Consider the following 8,583-nt stretch of genomic DNA (forward strand, 5'->3'; position numbering starts at 1 on the left):
AGGCAGTGAGCACAGGGCCTACTAGAGCACGCCGGGCCCTCGGGCCACTCTCATGAAGTCTGTTTCTGATTGTTTGGTCAGAGAGATTCACACCATTGGCTTGCTGAAGGTCATTTTGTAGGGCTCTAGCAGTGTTTATCCTATTCCTCCTTGCACAAAGGAGCAGATACTGATCCTGCTGATGGGTTAAGGACCTGTCCAGCTGTCCTAGAGTAACTACCTGTCTCCCGGAATCTCCTTCATGCTCTTGAGACTGTGTTGGGAGACACAGCAAACCTTCTGGCAATGGCACGTATTGATGTGCCATCTTGGAGGAGTTGGACTGCCTGTGCAACTTTTATAGGGTCCAAGTATCGCCTCATGCTACCAGTAGTGACACTGAGCCTAGCCAAATGCTAAAATAGTGAAAACCCATCAGAAAAGATGAGTGGGGAAAAGAAATGGCAGTGGCTTCCACCTGTAAAACCATTCCTGTTTTGGAGGTCATCTCATTTTTGCCCATCTAGTGCACCCAATAATTTCATTACCAACAAAGCAGGTGAAACTGATTAACAACCCCCTCTGCTACTTAAATGACCAGATCAATATATCAGGAGTTTAAATGACTTGATGCCATACTCTGATTAAAAAGTGTTCCTTAAATTTTTTTGAGCAGCGTATGTGTCGGTAACTAAAGTGGTTCTGTACAGAAATAATAGTGCAATTCCAGACTTACCGGTACCTCTTTTATTTTTCTTCGTTGCTACATAGTGTGGTTTTTGGTTACAACCTGTTTCAGGTTTGAACCTATGTACTCTTTTGGGATAATGTTTCCTTACTTCCTGTCCCCATAATTATGTTAAGACACTAAAGCGGCCGGTACAATAGAAAACCTGCCGACAATGGCTGAGAGTGCTGAACGGAGTGTTCTAGTGGTTGTCCTTCTGTCAGAACACAATAGCACAGCAGGGGAGATGGCTGTACTAACATCCCATAGTTGGTAAAGCTGTCCTGAGCCGTCAGTTTCTTTTTTGTTTAGCCATGCCGGGTTCAACGGAAAAAAACAATTTTTGTCTACCAGACTTAAGTAAAGGAAGAGCTCCCCATTGGAGCCCTGTAGATCGGTTACAACCTTTTGAGGTTTTAATGGTATACTGTGCTCTGTTGGGGATAGACTTATTTTTCTAACATAGCTTTATTTTAAAATCTAAGTGGTATTAAACCCATAACAAAAATATGATATTGCAGATTACCTATTCTTGGATATGTTGGCTGCATTTGTTTTGTTATTTTTTTTTTTTAGACATGTATTCCTTCATTTTGACCTGGTGACCCAGCCAGTAAGTCTGTAATTTTGCAACTTTCTTTATTAGATCAAGCTGCCCAGCAAAAGTGACAGAGTGTTTAAACAAACCATTTAAATTGGAACTTTATCTGACCACCACAAACTGAAAATGCTATTTATTACATTTTTAATATTTTAAAGAAAATGAACCCGTACATCCGCTTCTCCATGCTTTATTTGTTGAAAAAACTCATTGAAAGAAGGCAGAAATGTAAAAGAAAAAATAGTTCAAGACAAGTACCGTATTTGCCGGCGTATAAGACGACCCCCCAATTTTGCAGTTTTTTAAAGATTTTTTGCCTGTACTCACCAAATAAGACAACCCCCCATTCCGATGCTTCATATTTCTTTCTTTTGGAGCCATATTCTTCTTCATTCTTGCTGGAGCTGGAGCCAATCATGGCAAGCGATGTATTCTATTAATGAATACAAAGCCTGCTTGGATTGGCAGAGGCTGTAACATCATCAGCCCATGCCTCTCTGACTCTCAAAGCCAATCCGAGCAGGCTACTGTATGTAGGCACTCAGATTGGCAGAGGTTGTTACTCCAATCCGAGCAGGCTCTGTATTCATTTGAATACATCACTCACCGGGATTGGCTAAGCGGTATATACTGTATGTAGCCGAAGCTACATACAGTATTACCGTACATCCAGCAGGCATCCGAGCAGCTGACCCGGCGTATAAGACGACCCCTGCTTTTTGGCCAATTTTTTTTAAATGTAAAAGGTAGTCTTATACGCCAGCAAATACAGTAAATATAATTTACCTTCCTATCTAGTTATTAATGCTGGCAGCATAAAGATTAAAAATAGTCATATTAAAGCGGAGTTCCAGGCAAAAATGTAACTCCTATGAAAACAGAAGCACTCCCCACATCCCCCCTTGTTTATGGATATTTTTTTTGTTCATACTTTTTTTGGATATTTTCTTCAAGACTTCCGTCCCACAGCGACATTGCTATGTACGTCACTTCCGCGATTTTTCTTGTGCCCTCCTCCTTCCTTCATCGCTTATTGGGACCTGTGTGTGTCCCAGAAGATGACGGGACCATTCAGAAAGCGCTGCGTGACCCGTGCATGCGCAGTAGGAAACAAGCAGTGAAGCTGCAAGGCTTCACTGCCTTTTTCCCTTAGTAAGGATGCTGGTGCCTGCACCCAGAGCCGATGGACGGGTCGGCTTTAGGTGCCGACATCGCAAGCTCACTGGACAAGTAAGTCAGCAGCTACAGTATTTGCATCTGTTGACTGAATTTTTTTTCACCCAGGCTGGAATTCTGCTTTAAAGGCTTGTTTTTTTTTTTTTTTTTTTTTTTTTAGTAAAATGGTAAACATGTAATACTTACCTGCTCTGTGCAATGGTTTTGACAGAGCAGTCCCAATCCCCCTCTTATGTCCCCTGCCAGTGTTCCTGGCTCCACACGTGCCCCCATAGCATGCAGCTTGCTATTGGAGCACCTGTGCATGCTCACTCATTCTCCTCATTTGCTGTAATTGACAGTTGCTTCTGCTGCTATGTCTGACCCAATGAGGGGAAAGAGAGCCTCTGCTCTTGTGCACATCGCTGGATCGAGACCAGGCTGGGGGGGGGGGGGGCTGGGGGGTGTTTGCAGAAGGGTTTTTGTTGTTTTTGTTTTTTTACCCTAATGCAGAGAATACATTAAGGTAAAAAAAACTTCTGCCTTTAGAACCACTTTAATTTGTTAGTCAAGCTTATCGAAGGCTGGGTTCACACTAGAGCACGTAGCTTCTCCATTCACCGGTTTAGGTCAGATTTTTTGGGCTGAATTCAGACCTAAAATGGGACCAAAAGACGCATAGAGCTCCTGTGCAATTGGCACCAGAGCCTCTCTGGAGATGTGTGAACCGGCTCCATAGAGAGCTGGTCACAATCTCCTGCTATACCAATTGGATGCTGGGAAACCCGCATCCAATTCCCACTGGTGTGAACCCAGCCCTTATCTGCTAGTTCATCAAATAATGCCATCTCTCCATATTGACAATGCTGTTGTTCAACTGTGTTAGGATGGAGACACCCTAGGGCAGAAAGTGTTTTTTACTGGCTGGATCACCAGTTACTGCAAAAGTTTTCAGTGTGGGTTTGAATACTTTAATGGGGACACACATAAATCTCTCCAATGAATCCGTTATTTTCTTAAAAAAAAACTGCACATTATATTTGTTGACTGGTTGGACATTATCCTCCTGTTTTGCTATAAATGTACTTGTCTATTGCTGTTAAACACTGGCATCTGGTGTTTTTTGTATTTATATGGTAAAATTGGGATGAAAGGTGAAAATGCAAAATTGCTTCAATGAGCCTGGGTCAAATGAAAGATGTTATCCTAAAAGGGTCAAATAAAATCTATATTTAATGTTTCTAGCATTGTGTTTTGTGTAATTAAAAAAAAAAAAAAAAATTGTCTTGCACACCGTGCACTACTGTTGTTGTTGTTGTTGTTGTTGTTGTTGTTGTTGTTGTTGTTGTTGTTGTTGTTGTTGTTGTTGTTGTTGTTGTTGTTGTTGTTTTTTTTTTTTTATTTGTTTTCATAAATCGATTTTTTTTTTTTTTTTTTTTTAAACAATGTTTATTGTATGCAAAAAATGATTTACATGAAAAGAACAGGATTGAGATATACATAGAATCAAATTGTCCCACTCTAATCAGCTAATTAAGCCATAACACCTGCAAAAAGGGTTCCTGAGTATTTAAATGGTCTGTCTGGTTCAGTAGAAACCACAATCATGGGAAAGACTGCTGACCTGACAGTTGTGCAGAAAACCATCATTGACGCCCTCCATAAGGAGGGAAAGCCTCAAAAGGTAATTACAAAAGAAGTCAGGTTTCCCACAGTGCTGTATAAAAGCACATTAATAGAAAGTTATGTGGAAGAAAAAGGTGCACAAGCAGCATGGATGGCCGCAGCCTGGAGAGAATTGTCAGGAAAAGAGCAATCAAAAGTGTTGGGGTCAGTGCATCACGAGCCACCACACACAGACGGATCCTGGACATGGGCTTCAAATGTCGTATTCCTTATGTCAAGCCACTCCTGAACAACAAATAACGTCAGAAGCGTCTTACCTGGGCTAAAGAAAAACACACCTGGTCTGTCGCTCAGTTGTCCAAAGTCCTCTTTTCTGATGAGAACAAATTTTGCATCTCATTTGGAAACCAAGGACCCAGAGTATGGAGGAAGAACGGAGAGGCACACACTGCAAGATGCTTGAAGTCCAGTGTGAAGTTTCCACAGTCTGTGTTGATTTGGGGAGCCATGTCATCGGCTGGTGTTGGTCCACTGTGCTTCATAGTCCAGGGTCAACGCAGCCGTCTACCAGGAGATTTTGGAGCACTTCATGCTTCCTTCTCCAGACGAGCTCTATGGGGATGCTGACTTCATTTTCCAGCAGGACTTGGCACCTGCCCACACTGCCAAAAGCACTAAAACCTGGTTCAATGACAGTGGGATTACTGTGCTTGATTAGCCAGCAAACTTGCCTGACCTGAACCCCATAGAGAATCTATGGGGCATTGCCAAGAGAAAGATGAGAGACATGAGACCGAAAAAATGCAGAAGCACTGAAAGCCGCTATTGAAGCATTCTGGTCTTCCATAACACCTCAGCAGTGCCACAGGCTGATAGCTCCCATGCCACTTCGCATTGAGGCAGTAATTGCTGCAAAAGGGGCCCAAACCAAGTACTGAGTATATATGCATGCTTATACTTTTTAGAGGTCCGATTATTGTTCTATGTACAATCCTTGTTTTATTGATTGCATGTAATATTCTAATTTTCTGAGATTGAGGATTTGGGGTTTTCATGAGCTGTAAGCCATAATCATCACAATTATGACAAATCATGGCTTGAAATATCTTGCTTTGCATGTAATGAGGCCTATCTCATATATTAGTTTCACCTTTTAAGTTGCATTAGTGAAATAAATGAACTTTTGCACAATATTTTAATTTTTCGAGTTTCACCCGTATATCCATAACGTCCTGTAGTGTCCCTAACATTTTACATTTCATTGAGTACTCTAGTTGAAGTGTTGAGACCCATGAAGTATTTCTGATATATAAGTAGAGGTCAAGAGTTGGTGTCTATAGTAGTTGTGTGAGGGCACCCTATACGGGGTGTCCGCTTAAGGATATTGCATGCTGTCCGTTAGCGGTTGCATGGTGTTCTTTAGGGTCTGTGGCCTGCTATCTCTAGCTAGGCCAATTCTCTGTGGTATTGCCATCATCCGACCTCTAGCAATCCCCAGGAAAAAAAGCCAGATCAGCAGGCTTGGGCAATGAATAAGACTCTCAAGTGGGGTGTCCATCATGAAAAAACGATTGGGTGGGGGTGTTTTCGCTAAGGAGATGCCTCGTAGGAAAGGGGATAGGTATGACAGAGACAGCTGGGAGATGTATAATACACAGGGATGGGTAGGTGAAAAGAGCATCTGTCTCCAGAGGGAGGCAGTGTTTAGGACTGTAATGAGGGGTTACCAGCAAGTGTTGAATAAAATAAGTAGTGGAGGGAGAGAGGAGATGGGGGTAAAGGGAGATCTTTCTTTTTCATACATCATTGGACACAGAGTCAGGCTAATATCCATTACCTGCTGGGTTATACTTCATCATCAGGTGACTGGACACTGGTAGACCAAAGCTCTTTTTTTTTTTTTTCAAAATAAATCCAAGTTTATTAAAATGTAGAAAAATGGTGTACAAACATTTGTAACAATGGGTCAACATTCCCCATATATTCAATGGCAAAAACAGTTACATGTATTCATAGCGACTACATTCCCTTCCGCAGGTGTACCCCCTGGCGTAAATAAACCGAAATAAGCACATCCCCGACCATGTATAACATAAACTGAAACATTTTGATCGACAGTACCACCCATTAGGTCCCACGTGACTCCCACCCGTTTAATCCCCCTCTGACTCTCACCTAGGGTCTGCACCTTTACTCTCAGACAGTACACGTTTCCCCATCTTCCAGCCACCTGTCCCATACATTGGAAAATTTTTGTGGTCTCCCTCTATGCGTATAAATCATTTTCCTGTATGGGAGAATAGCATTCACCTCCCTCTTCCAGTCCCTCAATGTCGGTGCCACAGGTTGCATCCATACTTTCGCCACTGCCTTCCTAGCCAGGAATAACGTTTCACACAGAAAGATTGATATTTTTCTATATCTACATCAGGCAGCAGTCCCAGCAGACACAACTTTGGGTCCATGCCCACTGGGGTTCCCATATTATCATGAAGGAATTGTGTCACCTGCAGCCAGTAAGCCTGTATATCCGAGCAGTGCCATAACATGTGATAGAACGAGCCCTCTTCAGCTGCACACATAGGACACAAAGGGCTCCTCGTGGTTTGAAATTTAGCCATTCTCTGCGGTGTAATGTATGCCTGGTGTATTATGTACAACTGGGTTAGCCTGTCTGATAGCTTAGGGGATGCAGCCTTAACCCCCTCCAGTATCTCATCCCACTCAGTGCCATCTATGGGGCCCAGATCTCTCTCCCATTTTTGTTTGGCTACCTGCGCTATCTTGCTGGTCCTACGCCTCCTGATAACATAGTAACAATTGGACGTGAGTCCAGCCGACTCCTTCCCAAATATCACATCCAGCACTTGTGGGGCGCTCACCTCTATACCGTCAGTGCCCAGCTGGGCTCTGAGGGCATGCCTGAGCTGCAAATATCTAAAGTGGAGCTGTGGTGGGAGGGAAAACTCCTCCCTAAGTCTGACGTATGGCTTCGGGCCCGTTGCTGACATGACCTGGGACAAATATAGTATCCCGTACGATGCCCATACCCCCCGGATCGGGCACTGTATCTAGCTCAGGCAGGGAATTATTTTTCCATAGCGGGGTGTTTGAATGCATGTGGCTCCTGCCTTGTTTTTTAAGGCCAACGTCCCACACTTTTTGGTGGTGCGACAGCATGTCCGCCCCGAATCCTCCCAGCCCTCTCTTAAAGATTGCCTGCACTGGAGTGTGGAAAGGGCTATCCGGCTTATTACAAACTAGTGATCTATACCTCTGCGATTCAGACATATTAAAATAGTAGAAGTGAGATAGTTGTGATGCTATATAATAATCTTGTATGTCGGGAAGAGAGCACCCCCCCTCCGTGTTCGGATTTTGGAGTATACGCCATGCCAGCTTGTGCCTACCTGAGCCCCACACAAACGAGTTTAAAATAGCTTCAAACTGTTTAAAAACCTTCAGGGGTATGTAAAGGGGAGCATGCCAAACCATGTATAGAATTTTGGGCAATAGGATCATTTTAATTAGGTTTATTCTACCCATCACTCCCAGGGGTAGCTTCGCCCACGCCTGCGTTCTAGATTTGACCACTGCAAATAGAGGTTCCACATTAAGAGGGACATAGTCTTTAAGGTTCCTCGTGACCCGCACCCCTAAATATTTAACTTCCGCCACCCTCTGTAATGGTAATTCATGTGACACTGCTGGGGGGGGGGGGAACTGATCCAGTGGAAGGATTTTGGACTTATCCCAATTAATCCGCAGGCCGGAGTATTTCCCCACCTCCTCTATGATATTTAAGGCTGCCCTCAATGAGGGGCCCTGATCCTCCAGATACAGTATCGTGTCGTCGGCATATAAGCCAATCTTTTCCCATGTGTCTCCCTTCCTGAGGCCTACCACCTGAGTTCATTCTAATGGCGATTGCCAACTGCTCGGCCGCCAATGCATATAACAACGGCGACAGGGGGCATCCCTGCCTCGTGCCTCTCTCCAGGGAGATCTGTTCCGATAGCCACCCATTCACGAACACTCTAGCCTTGGGGGTCTGATACAACAACTGGACCCATTTAATAAAACGTGGGCCAAAGCCGTAGCAGCCCAGGCATTCCCACATATATAACCATTCGACTGAATCAAAGGCCTTAGCTGTGTCCAAAGCAACTACCACCCGAGTCCCCACGTTATCATGCTGTGCTTGTATGTTCATAAATAACCTCCTGATGTTCATGGCATAAACCCTGTTTGATCTCCATGAATCAGCGAAAAAGGATCACGGAGTTCAATCTAGTCGACAGAACTTTGGCTAAGATTTTAATGTCCACCGGAAGCAGGGATATTGGTCTATAAGATTCAGGGTATTGAGGGTCCTTGCCCGGCTTAGGAAGTACAATAATCTGAGCTTCCTGCATAGAGGGGGGGAGAGTTCCCCCATCAAATATAGAGAGGTACAGCGCCCTCAGCCTGGGGACCAGCGTCTCTGAATATGTGG

Source organism: Rana temporaria, chromosome 2 (assembly GCF_905171775.1).
Source record: "Rana temporaria chromosome 2, aRanTem1.1, whole genome shotgun sequence".
NCBI lineage: Eukaryota > Metazoa > Chordata > Amphibia > Anura > Ranidae > Rana > Rana temporaria.